This window comes from Gopherus flavomarginatus, chromosome 15 (genome assembly GCF_025201925.1).
Source record: "Gopherus flavomarginatus isolate rGopFla2 chromosome 15, rGopFla2.mat.asm, whole genome shotgun sequence".
NCBI classification, from domain to species: Eukaryota; Metazoa; Chordata; order Testudines; family Testudinidae; genus Gopherus; species Gopherus flavomarginatus.
Window position 1 is genome coordinate 33,445,565 of NC_066631.1, and position 14,285 is coordinate 33,459,849.

General features: G+C 43.5%; 1 protein-coding gene across 2 annotated transcripts in view; it reads right to left on the minus strand.

The window, feature by feature from the left end:
- TTC28 (tetratricopeptide repeat domain 28) overlaps nt 1-14,080 on the minus strand; it is a 511,170-nt gene extending 497,090 nt beyond the window's left edge. For both annotated transcript variants that reach the window (XM_050924019.1, XM_050924018.1), the window contains exon 1: nt 14,020-14,080. The gene's annotated coding sequence lies outside the window, so the exon portion shown is untranslated. The remainder of the gene's footprint in view (nt 1-14,019) is intronic.
- Between the last annotated feature and the right edge of the window lie 205 nt (nt 14,081-14,285).

A 14,285-nucleotide genomic window follows, 5' to 3' on the forward strand; every position in this document is an offset into this window, starting at 1 on the left:
ATTTATTGATAACTTTAACAGATATTATGCACACATGGAATTTCAAAGACTATTGTATCAATTGTATAAATGTTATATGTATCTGTATGGGCTAGGTAGTCTATGGGGGAGTTATAGGAATTGCCTGCAGGAACTAAAGTCAGTGGGGGGTATGGGTAACGGGGAGGAGGGGTAATCAATGCAAATCTCTAGGCTAGTAACCAGTCTGGAGAAGCCTCATCCCCACAGGGGAAAATGTATCTACTCATTCAACCAAGTTCAAGAAACCGACAAACAAAGAAAGGAAAGGAAAACTGTACAAACTGACCAGCCTGATATAGAAAAGGACATCACTCTCATCTGATACAAGATTGTCATGATGCTGTGACCAAGAGGGATAGGCCCAGCAGAAAGGGCCTGAAGGACTTTGAAACTTGCCAAAACTCTTGCCAAAAAGATGGATGACTGCCTGGTAAACTAAGACATTCATGTGAGCTGTTTATTGTCTTTGAAGATATACGTTTTCTCTGCTTTTGTTCTGAATGCTTTATGAAGGCTGGCTGGTCACTGGTTAATCCTGTGATTGTTCCTGAGAAAGGGCAAAACTGCAAGTGTTGAACTAAACTCAGAACTGCTCAGATAATCACAGTGAATTGCAGCCTAAATCCCCACTCTACAGAAAGTGTTGTGGAACTGAGATATAAGTGCCTTCAAGAAGGTCACAAAGGGTTCAGAGGTGCAGTTGCCTTGAGAACTGAGAAACTCTAAAAAAACAAAGCTGTTTGTTAACAAACATTTTGAAAGTCATCCAGAACATGAACTAAGACCACCCAATAATCTGTGAACAGACAAACCTTCGAAGCCAAAAATAGGTGAAACTGCGTTATATCAAACTTGCTTTGATCCACCAGAGTGCGCATCCCCTCGCCCCCCGGAGCACTGCTTTACTGCGTTACATCTGAATTCATGTTACATCGGGTCACGTTATATCGGGGTAGAGGTGTAGTTCTGTCTCAATGCTGACTCAAAAGCTGTAAAACAAGTGTTGACTGATCCTATTTCAAAGCAGTCCACCTGGGAAAAACGGTTACTTACCTGTATAGTAAGCATTGTTCTTAGAGATGCGTTGTGCACATATACATTCCACACCAGGTGTATGCACACTCCAGTCAGATATTTGCCAGCAGTACCAGTAGATAGTACAAGGAGATCAGGGGCTCACGCACTCTCAGATGAGGGCATAAAAGGGGTGAGTCTGATGCCTCCTTCTCCTTTCCTCTGCACCATTGTACATAATGTCTGAAGTAGTAAGGAAGGGGAAGGGTCATGGAATGTTTATGTGCATAACACATCTCTAAGAACAAGGCTTACTGTACAGGTAGTGGAGTCTCCATCACTGACAATTAAAGGTCTTTTTTTCCCCTAAAAGATCTGCTCTAGGAATTATTTTGGGGAAGTTCTATGGCCTGTGTTATACAGGATGTCAGACTAGATCACAATAGTCCCTTCTGACTTTGGAATCTATGAATCTAGATTTTCCTTTGAGTAATTGTGCACACATATATTCCACCGCAGGTGACTCATCAGCAGTTCCCTTACAGGTGGAGGGGCTTCAGGTCATCTGAACAAAGACTGTAACACTGACTTGCCAGAGCTGGCATCGTCACAAGAGGCCTGAGCGATGGCATAATGTATGGAAACGATATGTACACATGATCATGTTGCTACTTTGCAGTATCTCCTATCAGAATATTGCTCAGAAAAGCTGATGAAGTGGACTGAGCCCTAGTGAAGTGAGCCATTATTCTCAGTAGAGAAGAGACTTTAGCAAAGTTTAATGTACTCAAAATATCCAATGTGAAATTCTCTGAGCTGACACTGATTGACCTCTAACTGTCTCAGCACAGGCTACAAAAGCTTGGAAGAGACTCCGAAGGATCTAATGCAGTCCCAGTAGAAGGTCAAATCTCTATGAACCATCTAAGCTATGAAGTCTGTCTTCAGCTTTGAAAGAATGGAGTTTCAAGAAGAAGACTAGAAGAGCAATAATTTGGTTCTGATGAAAAGCTACCTTGCACATAAAACTCCAGGTGTCACCTAAGTGAAACCTTGTCTTTATGGAAGGCCACGAAAGGAGGGTCAGCCAGGAGACCTGGAAGTTCAAACTCACCTTACGGAAATGACTGCCACCAGAAACATTATCTTCATAAACGATGAATGTAGTGAGACTGTCATCATAGGTTTAAACGGGGATGTTATCAGTCTGGAGAGGACCAGATTGAGATCCCATACAGCTATGGCATCAGACACAGCAGGGGAAGTGTTGAGTAGACTTTTCAAAAATTAGGAAACCAAAGGGTGCAAGAAAATGGAAAACCCTTCTACTGGCAGATGTAATGCAGATATGGAAGCCAGCTGGACTCCCAAGGAATTCATTTAAAGGCCCAATGATTTCAGGTACAACAGACAATCTAGCATATGTCTGACCTCTGTGTGATGGGGTGATACGTGCTGACACTGTGCATAAATTGAAAATCTTTCACTTGGCTATATACATGGCTAATTGGATTCTTTTCTGCTGCTCACCAAGATGCCCTGAATATCTCAACAGCCCAGTTTCTTGTAGGAATTCAACCAGAGATCATCTATGCCATGAGATGACGACACTGGATGTTAGAATGCTGCGACTTTCCCTAGTTCTGAGACGGGAGATCCTCAATTAGAGGTAAAATTATCAGTAATTGGACAGAAAGTTGATGTACGTCTGTGAATCAATATTCTCCTGGCCATACTGGTGGAATGAGAATTATTGTTGATTTGTCTCTTTTCATTTTCCTGAGTACCCTTGGAATGATAGGAATTGGAGGGAATGCATACAGAAGATTATTGGACCAAGGGAGAAGGAAGATTTCTGTGATGGAGCAGAGGCTGCAGCCCATCCTGGAGCAAAATCTCCAGCTCTTATTGTTCAGGTTGGTCACAAACAAATCTATTACCAGGCACACAAGTGGCGAAAGATCTGGAGAATGTCTTTTTGGATTGACTGTTTATGTTCATCTATGAAATCCCTGATGGGGGAATCTGCAATTGTATCTCTCATTCCTGGAACACCTTCTGTACACATTGTTTCTTATACATAGATTCCACAGGATGACTCCTTCCTAGCATAACTGAGATGATCTTGTGACTCCCTGCTTGTTTAGATACAACATGGCAATGGTGTTGTCCGTAAGAACTTGTATCACCTCATTCTTGATGGTGGACAATCATCTCACAGGCCTGACACATAGATCAGAGCTCTACCACATTAATATGGAGTATAACTTCTTGGGGTAACAAGAGATTTGACCTGAAGTTGAAGAAGATGGGACCCCCAGCCTTTGGTAGGTGCATCTGTTACCAGAGTCACAGTCAATCTGGTGCATTAACTGCAGCAGTACATATATGCACACAATCACTCGAAGGAAAGTCATATTGTTTGCCTTGGGCTAGTGTTAAATCTCAGCATTAAAGACTGAAGGGAACTGTTTTTTTGGGCTTTGGTGGATGGGATTAGCCCTGTATTAACAAATTCTGATGTGAAACATGGATAGATTGTTTTTTGTATGATAAAATTGGCTACATTTAATCAATGTACTGACTGCCTGGGGCTGCTGCCATGGAGACACACCCAAACTCACCAAACTGCAAATTCAAGAAAACATTAATACTTTCTCTTCCTTGTTTCCCAATTTACATGCAGGAGTCTCCTCCTCCCCCTAACAATTCACAGTTCAGCATGAAGTGCTGCTCTGCACAGGACAAAATGAAGTGTCAGTATCTGAACTTCTCATTGATCATCATTATATAAACCTCTGGAGAAAATCAGACACTTCTTTAAGAGAGGGCTTGGATATATGGAGGTATCACTGGACAAGTGACTTCCTCCATTAGACATAATCAAGAGGAAATTTTTTAACATAATTCAAATAAATGAGATCTGACTGTATTTTGCTGAAAGTACACCTCTACCCCGATATAACGCAACCTGATATAACACAAATTCGGATATATCGCAGTAAAACAGCGCTCGGGGGAGGAACTGCGCACTCCAGTGGATCAAAGCAAGTTTGATATAACATGGTTTCACCTGTAACATGGTTAAGATTTTTTGGCTCCCAAGGACAGCGTTATATCAGGGTAGAGATGTATTCTCCATTAGCTAAAAAGCAATTACAAGGAAAGAGCAACATGCTGCTTAATTTTAAGACAAAAATATGGCCAAGTTGCATGTATTCTGAAGACAAACAATTACCCTTCACCTGTTTTAGAGCAGAGCATGGATGTCCTCACACCAAACTGAAATCCATTAGAATTTCTGAATGCTCTCACAATAAAGCATGTTATCTTATAGGTTTGAGACAGCTCAGGATGCTCTAAGCAGAGGGAGGTTCACAGTTCAAAACCAGTGGAATGCTACCAACATGTCCATGAAGGTACCCTTGTCCCAGAGATTGGAATTAAGCAGTTAATAGTCCCCAAACCCACCAATTACCTCTTTTACCATCCACAGAACATGACGCTATCATCCGCCAGATCTGCAACAGCCAGAGAAATGCATCTTCACTAAGACATTGTTAACCTCAATAAGCACAAGGAAGAGAATCTCCCAGTTCATCCAACTACTGATTACTGATTACTATAGCCTCCTTGCCTTATCACAAAAATGACCCAGGACCAATATTCATCACTCCAGCAGAGGCTACCATCAACCCCAACGACAGGTCAAGCATTCCCTGAAAGATTATTTGATACTCCAGAACAACTTCTGTCTAAAATACCCATCCACAGCTCCTTCCCAAGTGTATTAAACAGTGTTCACTTCCCATGGCCTGCAGTTCCAAATGCAAGGAATCCTCCCACTGAAATCCACAGTGAATGCAGAGAACTTTGACTGGGATAATTGCTATCAGCTGAACAGAGGTGCTGCAATTCACCATTAGAAAATATCACATACAGCAGCTCTGAAAAAAGGAAGCAAGTCCAATATTACTGATGACAACTTTATTAATGTTAATCAACACATGGAATAAGCAGACTCAAGTCCTGGAGAAATGCTTGAAGGCCCAAAATCTGATCTACATTTTTCAGTTTATACACCTGTTTTCAGATTAATTAAAATTTTTTTAATAGGTGGTTTCTTTTCCAAAAACCAAATGAGTCACTGTAGCCTTTCCAGATCGTGGCAAGGTCTGCATTCAAAAGGAAGGGTCATGACTTCCTAGCCAGACAAAGATAGTAAAAGGCTGACTGGGCCACACTGCACTATGATCATCAAACAGCAGCTGCGAGGGGGCAACTAAAGTCCCCCCACAAAAAAAATCTTACTAGAAGTGGACATACTCCCTTAAAGAAACTGATGTTACCTCTGCCATTTCCTCCAGCTGCTTCCCCAATCCACATCATCACATGATTTTTGTCTGGGTTGCATTGCAGCCAGCTCACTCTTATCCATGCCCCTATTTCAACCAGACTCTGGCTGAGGCTCTAAAATGCATTATCCGAGTCAAATCAGACAGACACACAGAAATGGGTGTCAGCATACTGACAACACTGCATTCCATACCTCCTTGCTATCACTCCTAACAGCCCCATCTACACTTTGAAGAGGAGAGGTAACAGAATGTCACTCTGTGGGACTGCACAACTGACAGCCCTTTGGGAAAAAGAACAATGGCTCATGACTATCTCTACCTCTCTGAAAAAAAGAACAAAGTAATAAAAGGGAAGCCTTCTCCACTCCTATCAGGGTCCCCTGGCAAGTCAGCAATACCTCATAGGCCACGTCCAGACTACCCGCCGTATCGGCGGGTTAAAATCGATTGCTCGGGGATCAATATATCGCGTCTAATCTAGACGCGATATATCGATCCCCGAGCGCGCTTATATCGATTCCAGAACTCCATCAACCCCAACGGAGTTCCGGAATCGACACGGAGAGCCGCGAACATCGATCCCGCGCGGTGTGGACGGGTGAGTAATCAGATCTTAGATATTCGACTTCAGCTACGTTATTCACGTAGCTGAAGTTGCGTATCTAAGATCGATTTCCCGCCCTAGTGTGGACCAGCCCATAGGCAGCTGACAGATATAATATCACCAGCACGGACACCTGATTTTAATTCATCACTCAAAGGAGACTGACTACTGCAGTCTCTCTCTGCCAAAGCCAGGCCTATATCCACGCTAATAAAAGGTCAAGGAGATCAAAGGCATTCTAGAGGCTATGAGCATTTTCTCAGCACAAACTTCTCCAAAATCTTACAACAAAGGGAAAATGTGATACTGGTCAATAATTAACTACATTGTTAGTGTCAAGTGATGACTTCTTGAACAAAGCATGCACTAATTCTTCTTTCTAAGCATGAGGCAGCCTGTCCTTATTGAGGGGCAAACAAAGGACCCAATACTCCACACTGGCCTCCACCAAGAAGGAAATAGGTCCAAAACACTGCTTGCAGGACAAAGCTCTCGTCATTTTCAATACCTCAATGAGAATCTCTGCCTGAAACTCTAGCATACAAAGACGAGGCCGTTGTTCCTTCAAGACCATGTTCTGCTACTAGGAAAGCAGACAGCCTATCCTTAATCTGAAATATTGTCTGCAAAACAAAAAGAAATATTCTCAATAGGAAGGAGTCAGACCTGCCAAGACTGTCTGGGTCTACAACCCGAAACAAACCTGCTGCCCAAGATTTTTCACATACTATGTAGGAAAGGGTTTTTTTGGCACCTCCCAGACACCCACTGCCTATTTCCCTTCACCTTGACAATTGTTATACTATATTCATTCTCCCTCACCAGAAAAAGGATTAGGTTTTTTGCTTGTTTGTTTAGACAAGACAGACCTACTGCAGTACAGCAAATGCACACAGCAGGGTTTCCGGTTTTGAAGAACTACAAAACTAGCTTTCTTTAACTAATCCATTGCAACTGTAATATCATTGACAATCTTTTGCTCTGACCTTCGCCTCTAAGGAACTGAATCCATTGTATCTTGCTAAATATTGCGGATCATCATCACTTGTGGAGGGGAGGTGAGAGGGAAAGAGAGAGAGCACAGTATAGTCAGAAAGAGAATCCATAATATCTTATCGACTAGTCACAGGCAACAAACAGGGAAAGACACCTTAAAGTAAAAACACAGGATTTGGGTCTATCAGCAGAAAGCCTGGGTGTATTCTTCAGGCCTGATTCCATCATTAAGCCTACAGCACATATCAAGGAAACAAATCAGCTGCTAGAACGAAGAGGGGAGGAGGGCCCTCACCCTCTGTTTAACTTGACTAAATGTGAGCAGTACTGGGACTTAGCCATGGTGGGCGCTGGCTTCACTCTAACTCTGGTCATTTTAGTCATAATATAAATCTCAAAAGGCACAAAATTTCAGACAAGCTATATCTATTTCTCAATTGTATCTTTAACAATGTTCTCTTAAATAAGAAGTGTCATTCCCTGGTTTGTTCCAGAGAAAGACTGGGGGGAGAGGTGATGAAACAACATAGGTCAGTGAAATTCCACATCTGTGATCATTTGTCCTTAAGTGGTGACAGATCAGGAATTCCAGAAAACCTCTTCAACTAAAATAGTGTTCAATTATTAAAATGAAACCCCAAACACCAGCCAAGACATTTAGAACAGTTGTATTTTAACAAGTAAAAGTTCCCAATTATAAGTGTTAAAACTGTCTCCAGCAAGGAACTGTGATCAGCTGTGAAAAGACAACTAGATTTCATTAAAAGCTTAATAGGATTACTGTGAAGAAACCATCTTCAGCTCTGCACAGTTCACAGCATATACCACTTTCATTCTCACCACCTCCATTCAACCACAACAAGGAAGACAGATGCGACTATTTGCTTGGGAGCATCCTTGTTAACCTATTACAACATTGCTCAACACTGTGTAAACTGGTACCCTCCAACACAGGAATTCAGGCACTGCAGATCTCATCAGGCTAAACCTCAGGAAGTTGAAAGCAAAATACAAATAGTATCTACAGATCAGAGGCCATTATTTATCATTAGGTATGCCATAGCAACTTAAATTGATCAACCTGGTTTTGATCACAGATTTCAGCAGCCATTTAATTCTGTCCTTCCCTCCAGAGAAAGCAGAGAAATCTCAGACACACTCAAAAGTGTATTAAAGAAAGAAATCAATCTTAATTAACAACATTTTGCATTTACAGAGCAACCTTTTATCCAAAGGACATCAACAAACTATTAGAACGTTAAGAACAACAATCATCCTGTTAGAAAACTTTGAATCACGTACCTGAGAACGGAACCTTTTGTCCATAATCCACCTAAAATGCAACTATAATACAGTAGTTCAAACAAACACCCCCTCTATAGAACAAATTTTGGTGGCAAGTCCATAATTAAAACGGAAAGACTGTCAAAACTCTTTTTTTAACTTCTTCACTTCCACAAAAAAGATCTTAATACCTTAAGAATGCCATGTAGGGGGGCTGTATATTTTACATCTACTGAAATACTTCCTACAATACTCATTAAAATATCAGAAAAACCATGACATGAAATGGAAAAACCAAACAGGGAAAACTAGCATTACAGAAGGACACTGAAAAAACACAGTACAGTGACATTTACTCACTCTAAATATATGTTACCAAAAATAACTCAAATATATAACTGAGAGTTGCACTCTCTGAAGAATAACTGCAATATATCATACTAAACAGTTTCTTCTCCAACGTTACTACTATATTTATCTAACGTTTTCATTTATTCACCTAAATTGGAAATGTCTGCTTTTATAAAAAGCCTTGTGTTTTCCTATTCCAAATTCTGGAGGGTTATTGTTTTTGAAAAGAAAGTGCCTGGGACAAAAGTCCAAGAACAAACAAGGAAGCTGCAGTTCCTCACAATAACTTCCATAGTCCTTGCAGCCAATACATTTTCTACAGCCAGTTCTCCACTTCTGAGCAGATATCAAATCTTGCCAAGCCACACACACATCCTTCACCCAATCAGAGTATGAGTTTTTACAGGAATAGAGTAGTGAGAGGAGACAAGTCATTGAAAATGTATGTTTAACAATATGAACTCCTAGTTCTATTTCCCAGCCCACTGTGGCATCTGCTCAAATGAAGAACAGCAATTGCTTTAATCTGGATTTTCTCCTAGAAAATTATTATAAAATATTATACCGACAGCATGTCACCGTATCTCCAGAACAGGTAGGTTTTCATAAGCGAACAGAACAGCTTTTCATAAAATATATATCAAAATACCCGAAAAGTTACACTTTTTCTGTCTTGAGAATAGGATCCACCACATCTTAAAGACACCACATGCTCACTTCAAGCTCATTTCCAAAATGCATAAGGTGTTGGAAGTGGTGCCCTTTCTATATATATGTAAGAGAGACAGAGAGTGTGTTTGTTCAATGAGGGATTTTTGATGCTCATGAAAATTTATTTCTACACCTAAAAATATAAACTGTGAACTACCTAAAAATATAAATACCTTAAATCATCAGAAATACCTAAAACAGAAAGCCTTACCCATAAATTACAGGCCTGTACTGCTTTGAAAGAAAAAACATTTTGAAACTAGATTTTCAGATTGGAAAGCTCATTTGTAAATGTAACTTCTTCCCTAATGGATTAAAAATCAGAACCAACAAAATTTAGCTGTCTATTTCTAAGATTATACCGACCAAATTCTACACTTAGTAACATCTGTGCCATCCCTCTATCTAGTTATTGCAGTACAACAACAAACATCAGTAAAAAAAAACACACCAGTAAAATCCTACTTTTAATACTAAAATGAGCAAGTATAGCTCACCACATACAGGAAGCAAGACTTGAGTTCAGAGTCATTTTTACCATCTCTTTTCAGACAATAATCTTCTTTTAATTCAGCTATATTCAAAAACACAATTTAGGTCACATAAGCAACGCCTGATTGTTACTATATTTAGTTTCAAATTTAATTACTGAAAATAATTGATAGGTTTGAGCAATGTGAAGTAAGTTATAGGAAAATCTTTACTCTTAAGGTTTGTCTACACAAAAACAGTTGGTGGCAAGTAGGGATGTAAATTTACCTCACAGTGGCCTGCCATGCACTAAGGATATGTCTACACAGCAAATCAAAATCCACAGCTGACCCACGTCATCTGACTCAGGCTCCAAGGCAGTTTCACTGTTGTGTAGACTTCCAGGCTCAGGCTATAGCCTGGGCTTTAGGACCCAGTGGAGGCTGGAAGGGTCCCAAACCCCTGAAGTCTACACAGCGATGAAACAGCCCCACAGCCCAAGTTAGCTGGCACAGGCCTGCTGCAGATTTTTCTTTGCTGCATAGACATACCCCCAGGGTCTGTGTGGACCTTGCTGCTGCGCCCTGGAAGTTCTTTAGTGCTCTTTGTTCTACTCTCATTTCAAATAAGGGTAAATCAAAGCGCACTAGGAAACTTTTAGTGCGTGGCAGCATGGTCCATGCTGACACTTAATCTGCAGCAGGCTAACTTGAGGTAGGTTTACACCTGAATTTGCTGCAAACTAAATGTTTATGTAAGCAAGTCCTTAGCTTATATGTCTTTGTGCACTTAAGGCTTTTTCAAATCCCTCCTCACAACACATTTGAAGCATGATAACAAGTCCAACTAATAATGGCTAAACAGATGGAGGAGAGATTACGGATATCCTTTTTATTTTAATCTTGTAACTGATATTTTTAATTTTTGGAAATTACGGAGTTATGCACACAGTTAGTCTATGTTGCTATTACCACAATCCTTTTTTTCCCTTTGCCATTCTGATTATTTATTACAACCAATGTTACACTGCTTCTTAAATTAAACTGGAAACTCTATGTGTCTGTACAGTGTTTTGCACAATCAGGTTGAAATCCTGGGGCTTTTGGATAATACCGTAATTTAAAAAAGGGGAAACTCTCATTTTTATAAAGTGACCAAAATCTCAAACACAAAATTAATGTATTCTTTTCATTTCATTTTCTACACAGATTTAATTTAAATAAGATGCAAACACTAGGGTGAAAGAACCACCTTACTTCAACTACTAATATACATTTTGTAACTGTACAGCTTTCAATGCATCAAATTTCTGATTTAGAAATGCATTTAGGGTTAGATCCACTGTCTCATGCACAAACTTGTCAAAATAATAGTAATTTATATAAAACTACAATAATCCTTAAAATTCACTAATTCAAGTCTATTGAAACACAGGTTCAAGCTGTGTATAAACTCAATGCACCACCAGTTACTGTACTAATGATCCCATTAAAATAATCACATTATTGCCCACTGTCAAAGTAAGCTTACAAATTTCAGAGTAGCAGCTGTATTAGTCTGTATCTGCAAAAAGAACAGGAGTACTTGTGGCACCATAGAGACTAACAAATGTATTTGAGCATAAGCTTTCGTGGGCTACAGCCCACTTCTTCAGATGCACAGAATGGAACATATAGTGAGGAGATATATATACACATACCGAAAGCATGAAAATGTGGGAGTTGTCTTAATTGGCCTCTCAGAGTTGGTAACACAACTCCCACATTTTCATGCACTCTGTATGTGTATATATATCTCCTCACTATATGTTCATTCTGTGCATCTGAAGAAGTGGGCTGTAGCCCACGAAAGCTTATGTTCGAATAAATTTGTTACTCTCTAAGGGTACGTCTTCACTACCCACCGTATAGGCGGGTAGCAATCGATTGCTCGGGGATCGATATATTGCGTCTCATCTAGACGCGATATATTGATCCCCGAACATGCTTATATCGATTCCGTAACTCCACCAACCCGAATGGAGTTGCGGAATCGACAGGGGGAGCCGCGGACATCGATCCCGCGCCGTGAGGACGGTGAGTAATTCGATCTTAGATATTTCGACTTCAGCTACGTTATTCACGTAGCTGAACTTGCATATCTAAGATCGATTTTCCCTCGTAGCGTAGACCAGCCCTAAGGTGCCACAAATACTCCTGTTCTTTAAGCTTACAAAGCTTCTCTCAGTCAAACTGTATTGGCAGTGACACCGTTAACCGGACTACTTTCAAGCTCTTTGAATTCAGCAGATAGCCTGTCCTCCTCTCACACCCATCCTGGCAACATGCTCTCACAGATATTACGCACTGCACATCAAAGAGCACTAACATTTTCCTTGCTGAGATTGAGCCTTGCCACTGGATATCTCTATCTGCCCTTCAGTCCCCGAAGGCCATCTCATGTTAATTTAGCAACTGCTTAGGTGATAGTTAAATTAAACCTTTCCATGCTTCTGTCCATCTTGCCAGGGAAATAAAGGCTAGGTGAGATCACCAAGAATCATGACTGCCACAGAAAACATGTTAAGGACAACTGAACACTCTGCTTTGAGATCTACTTGTGAAAAGCACACAAAAAGTATTATTATTTTACTCCAAGACTATGTCTACACTACTGCAGTAACTCAACCTACACTACATGAACAACATAGCTGGAGTTGACATACCTTAGTGACTTACCATGGGGGTCAACAGGAGAAAAACTCCCATTGACTTACCTTACTCTTCTCCTCAGGGGTAGAGTACAGAGGTCAACTGGAGAGCAATCTGCTGTTGATTTGGTGGGTCTTTACTAGACCCATTAACTTGACTGCCAGTGGCTCAATCTCACAGCATGGATCCCGGCTGTAGTGTAGACCTGCCCCAAGTGCCCACAATTCCCAAAGACATGAGGGTATCCCACAATACTTAATGACTGCCCCACAATACACAAAGACACTTTCCCACAAGATCATGTGCCTCAAAGCAGCATAGAGGACATTACAACACATTTTTTGCCAATGAAACTTTACTTGATTCTGTGTGGACACAATACATTGGTACAAGTGGCAGAGTATAAACCTGCTCTACCCACATGCTCCAACTTCTAGTGTAGACAAAACCTATCTAGGTATTTTTCATCACACCTAATCCTGTGCTAAGGGCATAAAAAGAACATCTGTGGACAGAGCAGTGACCGAGTATCCCTGCAGAGCTGGAAATAAGCCATTTCCCTGCTACACAACTGTTATGGGGCAAGAACAGTAAACCCCCTATCATCATAACGCTGCCCATAAGGGGAGGCCCACAACTGCACCCATCACTCACTAGTCCCCTCCCCACCTCTAGTCCCCCAAGTTCCACCCTCCCCAGGACCAGTTCTAGCAGGCCAGTCCCTGCTCTGGCATCAGGGAACCAAGGCTGATCAACCAGGGACACGGGGGTCGCTCCCCGCCACTGAGGGGGGGGGAAGGAGCAAGCGCCATTCGGGGGGGGGGTGGCTCCCGGCCGGTGAGGGGGAGGAGAAGGCGCAAACACCGTTCGGGGAGGTCGCTCCCGGCCGGTGAGGGGGAGGAGCAAGCACCGTTCGTGGGGGGGGGGGGTCGCTCCCGGCCGGTGAGGGGGAGGAGCAAGCACCGTTCGTGGGGGGGGGGGTCGCTCCCGGCCGGTGAGGGGAAGGAGCAAGCACCGTTCGTGGGGGGGGGGTCGCTCCCGGCCGGTGAGGGGAAGGAGCAAGCACCGTTCGGGGGGGGGGGGGGCGCCCGGCCGGTGAGGGGGAGGGGAAGGAGCAAGCACCGTTCGGGGGGGGGGGGTCGCTCCCGGCCGGTGAGGGGAAGGAGCAAGCACCGTTCGTGGGGGGGGGGGGGTGGCTCCCGGCCGGTGAGGGGGAGGGGAAGGAGCAAGCACCGTTCGGGGGGGGGGGGGGTCGCTCCCGGCCGGTGAGGGGGAGGGGAAGGAGCAAGCACCGTTCGGGGGGGGGGGGTCGCTCCCGGCCGGTGAGGAGAAGGAGCAAGCACCTTTTGGGGGGGGGGTCGCTCCCGGCCGGTGAGGGGGAGGGGAAGGAGCAAGCACCGTTCGGGGGGGGGGGTCGCTCCCGGCCGGAGCCCTCCACTTCCCCTTCCCACCACGGGGCTCCCGCCGCCCCCGCAGCACGGCCCCAGCCCGCGCCCCCGCCGGCCCGCCTACAACTTACTTGGGGAGGCTCCAGGTCCCACCGCTGCTGCTGCCGCCGCTTGCGAGCCCAGCCCCCAGTTGCGGCCCCCGGCGGGGCGGGTGGCGGCGCCTGTTGCTCCATGGAGCTCTGGCTCCTCCTCCTCTTCAGGGGACCACCGTCACCCCCCACTCCGGCTCCCCCGCCCCCGGCGCCATGGTCCGGGCTCCGGCGGCTGTGGGACCCGCGCGCCCGGCCCCGGCCCCGCCTCCAGAGCGGGGCTCGCGCCGGACCCCAGGCTCGCTCCG